Source organism: Chrysochloris asiatica, unplaced genomic scaffold, assembly GCF_000296735.1.
Source record: "Chrysochloris asiatica unplaced genomic scaffold, ChrAsi1.0 scaffold00002, whole genome shotgun sequence".
NCBI lineage: Eukaryota > Metazoa > Chordata > Mammalia > Afrosoricida > Chrysochloridae > Chrysochloris > Chrysochloris asiatica.
This window is the reverse complement of record NW_006408520.1, coordinates 6,396,482-6,408,074: the sequence shown is the minus strand read 5'-3', so window position 1 is coordinate 6,408,074 and position 11,593 is coordinate 6,396,482. Positions and strand designations below refer to the sequence as shown.

Genomic DNA, 11,593 nt, shown 5'->3' with positions numbered 1-11,593 from the left:
GGGAGTCCTGGAACCAATCCCTGTGGATACTGATTGACAACTGTCTATGGTAATAGAGTTCTGTTATAGAGGTCTGTTGAGGAAATCACTAAAACCATTGTTTTCCAAGCCATTTGTCAGGATAAATCAGTATGCAAAGAAAGCATAGGTGGTAGATGGCTAGTACTTTCACTCTTAAACTCTCTACTCTTCTGGTTTATTCTCTTTCTTGTGGTGTTATGTCCTCCAGATTTGAAATCCAGTTCTGAACTACTATCTGTCATTATTAGACAGGAGTTTAGTAGGAATTCACTCTTCTCTTGCCCATGTACGGAGTCCTGGTGTGGCACTGTAGGATAAGCATTGGACTGCTTACCACAGGCTCAGTGATTCAGACACATTAGCTGCTCCTTGGAAATTCTACACTGGGTCAATGTGAATCGGAACCAGTATGATAGCGTTTAACAACATGCACATGTATGTTAGGTGCTGTTGAGTTAGTTCTGACTCATAGTGACCATGTATAGGATTTTGGATCAAAAACCTCATCTTTCTCCTGTGGAAAGACTGGTAAGTTTGAACTGCTGATCTTTTAGTTAATAGTCCAGTGCTTATCCTACAGTGTCACCAGTGCTGCTTTCATGCCCATGTATGAAAACTACTTATCCTCCAAGATTTTTACCAGTGGATGGTGGAGTACATTGATGCCTTGGAGGATTTAGAAATAACCTTTTCATAATCTGGTTTACCTGTATCTTACTAAGACAGCACGACCCACTCTCTATGTCACAGTCGTTATTGCTCATTTTTAGTCCATTAAGATTACGTTTCAAGATGGTTTTTGTTGTTAAGTGCTGTCAAGTTGGTTCCGACTCATAGCGCCCTGTCTAAGGTTTCTGAGGATCTGCTGGTAACTAAGCTTGCAGTCCAGTGCATTATCCTGCAGTGCCGCACCAGGATTGCTTTCAAGATGGTAAAAGCATGAAACGTCCCTTACATTTATCCCATTTTAGAATTTAAAACTGAGTAAAACACAATTTTTTCATAAATAAATGTTCATAGAAATAGTTGATCTAGGGTGCAACAAATGTTAGCTTTCACTGGTTATTGTTCAAAGCCTTCATTTTAAAGGAAGAGTTATAATTGATTTCAGTCTTTGCATCTTAGTACACAGAGCACAGCGAAACCCAAACCCATGCCCTTAAAGTCAATTCCGACTCACAGTCACATTATTACACAGAATAGAACTGTCCCATAGGGTTTCCAAGGCTGTACCCTATACAGGGTTGCTGTGCGTCAGAACTGACTTGACAACACTTAACAACAAACAACAATCTTTACGAAACAGACTGTCAAATCGTTTCCCCACAGAGTGGTAAATGGGTTTGAATTACCAACTATTTGGTTAACAGCCAAGCACTTAACCATTGCACCGCTAGGGCTCCTACATAGGACATGTTGTTGGTAGGTACTATTGAGTTGTTCTTGACTTATAGTGAACAAGAACACACCAGAACAAAACACTGCCCAGTCTTGTACTATCCTCACAATTGTATTTGAGACCATTGTTGTAGTCCCTGTGTTGATCCTTATTGTTACGGATCTTCCTCTTTTTGGGTGACACTCTACCAAGCATAATGACCTTATTCAGGGACTAGTCCCTCCTGATAACATGTTCCAAGTATGTGAGACAAAGCCTCATCATCTGCACTTCTAAAGAGGATTCTGGCTGTACTTCCAAGACAGATTTGTTTGTTCTTCTGACAGTTCCTGATGATTTCAGAATTCTTGCCAACACCATAATTCAAATGCATCCATCAATTCTTCTCCAGCCTTCCTTATTCATTGTTCAGCTTTCACTTCCATCTGAGTAATGGAATACCATGGCACTGGTCATTTGCTTGTTAGACCTCAAAGTGATATCTTTGCTCTTTAGCACTTTAAAGATGTCTTCTTCAGCAGTTTTGCCCAATACCATATGTCTTTTGATATCTTGACTGCTGCTTTCATGAGCATTGATTGTTTTGTTGCTGTTATGTGCCTTGTATTCGGTTCTGACTATAGCAACCCTGCATGGGGTTTCCAAGGCTGGAAATCATTACGGGAGCAGAAAGCCTCATCTTTGTCCTGCATAACAGCTGATTTGTTTTGAACTGCTGACTCTGAGATTAGCAGCCCGATTTGTAACCACTATGCTACCAGAGCGCCTTGATTGTAGATCCAAGTAAAATGAAAGCCTTGACAAACTCATTTTTTTCATCATTATTCATGATATCTATTGGTCTACTTGTGAGGATTTTTGTTTTCGTTTTGTTGCAGTATAATAATGAAGGCTATAGTCTTTGATCTTTATACCACAGGTTGTTAGTGAACCTTCCTTCAATCTCCATGCCACATTCTCCTTCATGTAGTCCTATTTTTCAGATTATTTGCTCTGCATACTGGTGTTCTGGGGTGTAGCTGTAGGATTAGCACGGGACTGCTAACCACACGGTCAGCAGTTGAAATCCACTGGCTGTTCCTTAAAAACACTATACAGGGTTGCTATGAGTCAGAGCCAACTCAGTAGCATTAAAGAATAATAACAACATATTGATTGAATAAATATGGTGAAAGGACACAACTCTGACACATACCTCTGTTGATTTTACACCATGCAAGTATTTCCTTGTTCTGCTCGAACAACTACCTCTTGGTCTATATTCTAATTTCTCAGGAGAACAATTAAGCGTTCTAGAATTCCAGTTCTTCTCAGTGTTATCCATAGTTCGTTATGATTCACACAGTTGGATACCTTTGCATGGTCAAGAAAACATAATTAACATCTTTCTGGTATTCTCTGTTTTTAGCAAAGATCCATTTGATGTCAGCAGTGTTATCCCTTGTTCAACATCCTCTCTAAATCCATCTTGAATTGCTGGCAGCGCTCTGTCAGTGTGCTGCTAAAACCATATTTAAATTGTGTTCAGCAAAATTTTACTTGCATGTGATATCAATGATATTGTTTGATAATGTAATCATTCTGTTGGATCACCTTTCTTTAGAATGGGTACAAATAATGGTCTGTTCAAGTTAGTTGGCCTAGTTCTTGGCATAAACTAATGGGTGCTTCCAGCACTACATCAGTTTGTTGAAACGTTTCAGTTGCTACTCCATCAATTCCTAGAGCTTTTTCTTCTGTTAATGCAGCTTGGACTTCTTCCTTCAGTACCATTGGGTGTTGATCATATGCTGCCTCCTTAAATTGTTGAACAGTGACCAATTCTTCTTGGTACAGTGATTCTGTATTCCTTCCATCTTCTTTTAATGTTTCCTGCATTGTTTAATATTTTGCTTATAGAATTTTTCAATATTGCAACCTGAGGCGTGAATTTTTTCTTTAGTTATTTCAGCCTGAAAAATGCTGAATATGCTCTTTCCTTTTGGTTTTCTAACTCCAGGTCTTTACACATTTCATTATATACTTTACTTTGTCTTCTCAGGCTACCTAAACAGAAATTTTCTGTTTACCTCTTGTACTTCATCATTTCTTCTGTTAGCTTTAGCTACTTTATGTTCAAGAGCAAGTTTCAGGGTCTCTTTGATCTTTTCTTTCCTATCTTTATAATGACATTTTGCTTGATGTATGATACTCTGGATGTCCTTCACCACTCTCTGGTCTTTGGTTATTAGTGTTCAGTGCATAATGTCTGTTCTTGAGATGGTCTCTAAATTCAGGTGAGATATATTCAAGGTCATAGTTTGCCTTTTGTGGTAGGTAGCATAGTGGTTATGAGTCGGGCTGCTAACCTCAAGGTCAGCAGTCCAAAACTACCAGCCATTCCGTGGGAGAAAGATAAGGCTTTCTGCTCCTGTAAAGATTTACAGCCTCAGAAACCCTGTACAGGATCACTGTGAGTTGGAACAGACTCCATGGCACATACCACCGAACTTGTTTTTGTTTTCTTTAGCTTCAAGTTGAAGTTACTTATGAACAACTGATGATCTGTTCCACTGCCAGTCAGCCTCTGGCCTTGTTTTGGCTGATGATAAATGAGCTCCTCTATCATCTCTTTCCACAGATGTAGTCAGTTTGATCTCTGTTTTATATAGTCACCACTTAAGGAGCTCTGGTATTGTGGTCGATTATGAGCTGAGTGATAACTGCCAAGATCAGCAGTTCAAATCTACCAGCTGTTCTGAGGGAGAAAGATGAAGTTTGCTCCTGTAAAGACTTACAGCCTCAGAAACCCTCTACAGAGTCTCTGTGAGTCAACCGTCTCCACAGCATGTAACCACCACCACTACCATGTTGTTGTTATGTGCCATCAAGTCAATTCTGACTCATAGCAACCCTGTAGAGGGTTCCCAAGGAGTAGCTGGTGGGTTAGAACTGCTCACCTTGTATTTAGCAGTCCACTGCTGATTCTACAGCTGACCAGGACTCCACAACCATAGTGACCTTTTATGTTGAAAAAAGATATTTGCAGTGAATAAGTCATTGGTCTTACAAAATTCTGTCATGCAATCTGCGGTGTCATTTCAATCAGCAAGAACATATTTTCCAATTACTGATTCCTCCTCTTTGTTTCCAACTTTTGCATTCAAATCACCAGCTATTATCAATACATCTTGATTGCATGTTTGATCAATTTCAGACCGGAGAAGTTGGGTGGAATTGTTTGATTTCTTCATCCTTGGCTTTAATGATTAGTGCATAAATTTGAATAGTAGTGGTATTAATTGGTCTTCCTTGTAGGTGTAGCAATATCATCCTATCACAATCAGTATTGTATTTCAAGATAGATCTTGAAATGTTCTTTTTGATGATGAATACAGTGTCATTCCTCTTCAATTTCTCATTCCCATGTTTGGTAAAGTGGAGGGTCAGAGTAAAAGAGGAAGACCCTGATGAGATGGATTAGCACGGTGGTAGCAGCCATGATTATGAGTCTGGCGCAGGACTGGGCAGTGTTTCTTTCTGTTGTGCATAGGGTTGCTCTGAGTCTCCTCGATGACACCTACCAACAAGAACCCCACCAGAAAGACTGTCTCTCCTGGGGAACACCCATTCAACTACTCCTTGCTTTCATTCTCATGTAGAAGTTAGGATGGAAATGTTAGCAATACTACATGTGATCTTTACTTCAGGATCTTTGTCTTTTTAGCTTTTTCTTTTTCTTTTATTTATTGTTGAGAATTTATCTCAAGGTAAATTAAGTGCTGCTGTACGAAACAAAAGTTTGGTGGTTCACATCCAACCAGAGACTCTCAGAAGAAAGGCCTGGTGTTCTACTGCCAAAATACCAGATGGTAAAACCCTATAGAGGACAGTTCTACTCTGAAACACATGACTGTCACCATGAGTTAGAGTGCAGCTTTGTTTTGGCTTTTTTTTTAGTTTAATGTATATAAGAATGTGATTTTTGAGTCATGTAGGATTCAGTTAGAGGGCAGTGTGGTTTAGTAGTGGACTTCTTGCTTTCCATACAAGAGACCTGTGTTATAGAAAGAGTTTCAGTTATTCCTGGCAACAGAATGCCCAGAAAAGTCTTTTTATTAAATTGTGGTTTGGATGAAAGTTTACAGAGCAGATTGTTATTCAATAATTTATACATCTTATGCTTCATAGCACTGATCACCATTCTCTCACTCTTTTTACTTTCTCCCTGGGTTTCTCATATCTATTCCTCCTTCTTTCCTTCCCTTTCCTGCTTTTGAGCTTGGTTTTGAAGTAAATGCTGTTCTTTGGGTCTCATATGGTTAATTGTTCTGAGGAATACATTCCTCACAAGTGTTTTTGTTTACTTTATAGGCCTGTTGTTTGGCTGAAAGGTGATCCCCAGAGATGGGTTCAGTTCCAGGTTTGATGGGTGTGTAAGGACCACAGTCTTGGGGGTTCCACCAGTCTATCAGACCTGTAAGTCTGTCTTTTTCTTTTTTTAATTTTGATTTTTTTTTTTTTTATATATTCTCATTCTGTCCAGCACCTTTTTGGTCTCTTTCAGAGTAAGAAGTAGTGTAGCTGGACATCATCTAGTTCTTCTGGTCTCAGGCTAGAAAAGGCTGTAGTGTGTGTGGTCCATTGGTCCTTTGGACTAATTGTTTCCTTGAGTCTTTGATATTCTTCACTTTTTTTTACTCTAATTATAGAGAAATCAATAGTTGCCTCTTAGGTGGTCACTCAAAAAGCTTTTAAGGTCCTATTTGTTAATCACCACAGCAGGGTGTATAACATTGTAAACTATGTTATACCAGTTAAACTAAATGTTCCCTAAGACTCTGGTCCTAAGCCCGCAAACTCAGTGACTCATTCCATCCAGGGTTTTTTTTATGGCTAAGAAGTTTTCATAACTTTGCCCCTCCCCACCATATGCTCTATTATAAACATGGATATATTTGCAGCACATACAAATACATGTATACAATGCCCTCTCTTGAACCTAAATATGTTTATGTTTGTGGGAATAGTTCCCATTCTCCTTCCCACATCTGTTCAGCTTGCAATGTCTGCCTGTGAATCGCCTTGTAGAAGATTATTGTTTGATATTACTGTTAGTCTGTATGATAGTATTTACCATTGTTGTCTGTACCTCAGTGTCTTCCTTTGCCTTGGACATAGTGGGCTGACCTCCCTCTTAATATATATTGCCTGTTCCTTCACCCAAGTTAATACATATCTGCTCTCTAATTAGTAATTTTCCCTTCCCTCCTCTCAAAGAATATTTCATCTCTGTTTGAACCTTTTCTTGACTTTTTATAATGGTGGTCTCATAAAGTATTTGTGTTTGACTGACTTCACTCAGCCAGGCTTTGTGGGTTCGTCATTACTCTTTAATACTTTATTGTAGTATTCGATTGCTACACAGTGTCTTTTAAGGAGACTTCTCTGTATACTGGAGTCCTGGTGTGGCACTCTGGGTTAATGTGCTGGACTACGAACTCTGAACCACAAGGTTGGTAGTTCAAGCTCACCAGTTACTCCTCGGGAACTCTATACAGGATTGCTCTGGGTCAGAATCGACTCGATGGCACTTAACAACAACAGCAATCTGTATACTGGAGTCCTGGTGTGGTGCTGCAAGATAATGCGCTGGATTGCAAGGTCAGTTTGAATTACATCAGCAGTTCAAACCCACCAGCCGCTCTTTGGCAGCACTTAACAAAAATATGCATGCTAACACACACTTATTATATTTCAGTAACCAGAACTTTATCACATGGTCATGCCTAGTTGCAAATGTTGTCTTGATTCTAGGCAGGCTGTGTAGTCATCTAAAAGTCAAGGGTGCTTTACTAAGGAAAAAGGGAATATGCGAATAGGGTAGGCTCCAGAAGTCAGACTGGGAAAGGAGATAAAGTAGTTTTCTATAGTGAGACGCTGAGGCCCAGGGTTTTTTATTTTCCAAAGTAGCAGCAGAATCTAGAAGTGCCTATTGTGCAAGTTTTGTTTTTAAACTCAACTACACTGTTAATTAAAAATTTTTTTTTAGAATCTTGGTATAATTTGCTTTGCTTATTTCTATACTATTAATCTTTTATATATACTTTACTGTCTAGTAAAGAAAGTTCATTCCATTTTTTTTTTTTTCCCACCAAAACTGGTGCACCTTTAGACATAGAAGGAACTCAACCATCTAAGGGTAAATTTCCTTGTATTCGCAAAATTAAAATTGGTTCAAGAAAATGTTTTTGCAATGTAAGTCATTGGTTTGGCCCCTATCTGGACATTGATTTTGTATACAATATGCCATATCTGGTGTTTGTAAAGTAATTCCTTGATAAATAAAAAACACTTTCATCAGTCACATAGTTTTCTACTGAATTCAGATTTTTTTATGTCATAGTCTTGTCAGCTTTTTTTCCTCTTCAGTAACAACATTACCTAATCAATTTATAGTAATGTCTTTGCTTGGTTAATGCACTGGACTGCAAAGTTGGTTTGAACCGCAAGGTCAGTGGTTCAAGCTCACCAGCCGCTCCTTGGAAACAGGGTCACTATGGGACAGAACCAACTGGATGGCACTTAACAACACCATGTAAATATAGTGAGATGTAGTACATTTGTGGGTTTTCAGTATAACTCTCATTAGCTTAGCATGCTTAATAATGTTGAGATCCAAAGAATTTTCTAAGTTTTTGATGATACATTGATAGTGTGGCACTCACAGAAATGTACTGGTAAGGGGATTGTGAATTACGATGATCTCTTATCTTCAATTCTGAATTGATGTTTAAGAACCAACATAAATATATTGTTACCTAAGTTACCAATATGAACATACTACTAGCTAAGTTAAATTATTAATAAAAGACATAATTTTAGTATGGAAAATTTTAAGCATATTTCAAAGTTAAAAAAAACAGTTTAAAGGTCCTTATATCCGATCACACAGCTTTAACATTTAACCATGTATCAGCACATGATCTATTTTCTTTCCATTTGTTATCCCTTTCCCACCTCTAGATTATTTTATCACAAATACCAAAGATCTTATAATTACTCCTATAAATCCTTTATTCTTTGTCTCTAAAGAAGTCCTGGTATGGTGCTGTAGGATAAGCACTGAACTGCAAGGTCGCTGTGACCAACAAGGTCGGCAGTTCAAACTCACTAGCTGATACAGAGTCACTATGAGTCGGAACCAACTCAACGGCACTTAACAACAACAAAGTGTCTAAAAGATCAGAGCCCCCCTCATCTTTTGTGGCCCAACGCATTGTTTTTACCTACCAAATTTTAATAATTTATTGATCTCCAATATTCGGTTAGTAACTGTACAGTTATCCCTCATTGTCTTATAAATTACCTTTTACAGTTTGTTTTGCAGGTTAGAATTCAAACAAAGCCCACACATAGCATGTCTCAAGTTTTTCTTAATTTATTGATTCTTTCTCCCTTTATTTTTGCCTCCTATAGATTTCACATAGAATTCTCTGTAAAAGTTTTGTTTTGCATTATGTACTGTTCATATTTGCTATCTTTTGCTTTGGTGTTCAGGTTTCTCCTTTATATTAGAAGAAGTTTGGCTTATTAAAATGTCCTTAAAAGCTAGTTTTTTGAATTTTTCATTTGTTTTTTTAAAGAATATTGTTTATTAGAAAAACTGGCAGTATTTAAAGAACCTAAAAATAAGTGTGCTGCATTAAGCAACAAATTTACTTTATTATGATTTACATTTGGTATATAAATCAAATAACCTTAGAACCTCTGCCTCATAGAGTTTTCAAGTCTGAGTCCTGGTGTAGCACTGTGGGTTAATGCCCCAGACTGCAAAGCCATTTGAACTGTAAGCTCACCAGCTGCTCCAGAAACCCTATACAGGGTCGCTATGGGTTGGAATCAACTCGACAGCACTTAACAACAACATGAGGTGGAAGCCGACTTCTATATCCTTCTCCTGCAGAGTAACTGATGGGTTTGAACTGCCAACCTTCAGATTAGCAGCCAAGTGTTTAGCCACTATGCCACCATTAGAACAGATGCATGATTTATTGAAACAACATTTTCAAAGGAATTTTACCATAATTCTTCATAAAAGAATAGAAAAGAACATCATAGACAAAGTTTTTATTAGTGACATGTGCAGAGAAATTCTTGAAATGGGTCTTTCATCCCTCAGTTAAACCAATTTCTTCATTGTTACCTAGCTGATAAGGCCCAACAGTGTAGATTTCTACTGATCTAGTCAAGGAAAAAGGTTCACATATCAAATGTGAGAGGTTTGCATGAAAAACATGCCTTTTACCTTGTCCTCATATGTTAATTTTTTCATTTGGCCTTGTCATTAATTTATTCATTCTCAAGCCTTATATTTTCTGTTGCATGTGTATTTGTATGAAACATACCAAGTTAATAATAAAATTTAAGATGGTTTCCAAAATACTTTTTAATGATGTGGGAGATATTTATAACTTCTGCTTTTTCATATGAATAAATTCATGTGTTTTTTTTATTTATAATTGTATGATTATTTCAAATTTTGTTTGTTTCGGTTTTCTATAATTTCCATTGACCTATCTTTAAGTCCTGGTGTGGCGCTGTGGGTTAATGCACCAGACTGCAAAGCTGCTTGAACTGCATGATAGACAGTTCAAGCTCACCAGCTGCTCCTTGGAAACCCTGTACAGGGTTGCTATGGGTCGGAAACGACTCTGTGGCACTTGACAACAACAGCAACAACATCTTTAAGTTTACTCATTTCTTTCCTCAACTGTGCCCATTCTGCTCATGGTTCATGAACCAAATTGACCTGCTGCCTCTTTTTATAAATAGTTGTACTGGAACACATTTATGCAGATGTGCTTAAATAACAAATAATGCATTTTCCAATTTATCGACCAAAGATTCCTGTTGGTTCATGAGTTTTATCCATTTTTCTATGGAATCTTTGGCATATTAATCATAGTTATGTTAGTTTCAGTATTTAGGTATTTCTTGATCTGATTCTGTTGACTGCTCTGTCTCTTGATATTAAGTTATATTCTTGCCTATTTTTGTGTGTCTTAAAATTTTTGATCAGTTTCACACATTGTGAATAAAGAACAATAGATATGAGGGTAAATAATATTTATGGCCAGAGTTGGGTGAGCTTGGATAAGTGCAAGTTTCCTTTACCAGTGGTTGTGCAACATGAGCTGAGTAGAATTTCTTCTCCCTCCTTTGTTGTTGTTGGGTGCCATCGAGTCACTTTCAACACAACTCATAGCAACCCTGTGTACAACAGAATGGAACCTTGCCCCTCCCTTACTGGCTTTTTATTCTATGCAGTGATTGCTCTAGAGTTTATAATATGAGGTAAATATTATAATATGTCATAAATAGTAACAGTGTCACCTGTAAAACGATACACTTCCATTTCCCATTTCTGTCCTTTGTGCAGTCCATGGATAATAAATGTCTGACTTATGGACAACTCCTATTTGCTCTTTATGCAACAGAACAAAATGGGAACAGACCAGAAGGCTTATACTTTGGCAGATTCTGCACCAGACTGGGAAAAATTATGGGTCAAAGACCTGACATGGGAGAGACACTCTGAAGTGTATGTGCTCAAAATTTGAGGGCAAGAGATTTGGTGGCTATGCAATACAGCTGGCCAATAGTTGAACTGAATTTTTGTATTTTATTAGACCAGTCACTGGAGAAGGATATCATGTTTGTTAAGGTGGAAGGTCAGAGAAAAAGAGGAAGACCCCCAACCAGATGGATAGGCCAAGTGGCAGCACTGATGGACTCAAGCGTGGCAATAGTAGTGAGGTTGGCCGAGGATCAGGCAGTGTTTCGTTCTGCTGTGCATAAAGTTGCTATGAGTCGGTACTGACTCAATGGCTGGCACTACACATAGCAACAACAGCAAGTTACTTTTAACATGCCACCAACTTCACATTTCCTATTGCCTGCGCTTAGTGTGAAATTTGGAGTCCTGGAGGATTTTACTCTGTGTCTTTGCTCTATTCTCAGCTGTTAACAACCCTTGCAGGCCTGATCCACACAGGAGTCTCTCTTTATGTTTGTTCCTGCTCTGCTTATAATGTTGTTGTTGTTAGGTTCTGTGGAGTTGGTTCCGACTCATAGCGACCCTACACATAGGAGGTTGTTATTGCCTGTACTTTATTCAGTGCTCACTCAGAC

General features: G+C 38.2%; 1 protein-coding gene across 1 annotated transcript in view; it reads left to right on the top strand.

Moving 5' to 3' along the window:
* SLC30A7 (solute carrier family 30 (zinc transporter), member 7) overlaps nt 1-11,593 on the top strand; it is an 88,983-nt gene that overhangs the window by 3,812 nt on the left and 73,578 nt on the right. The window lies entirely within an intron of this gene.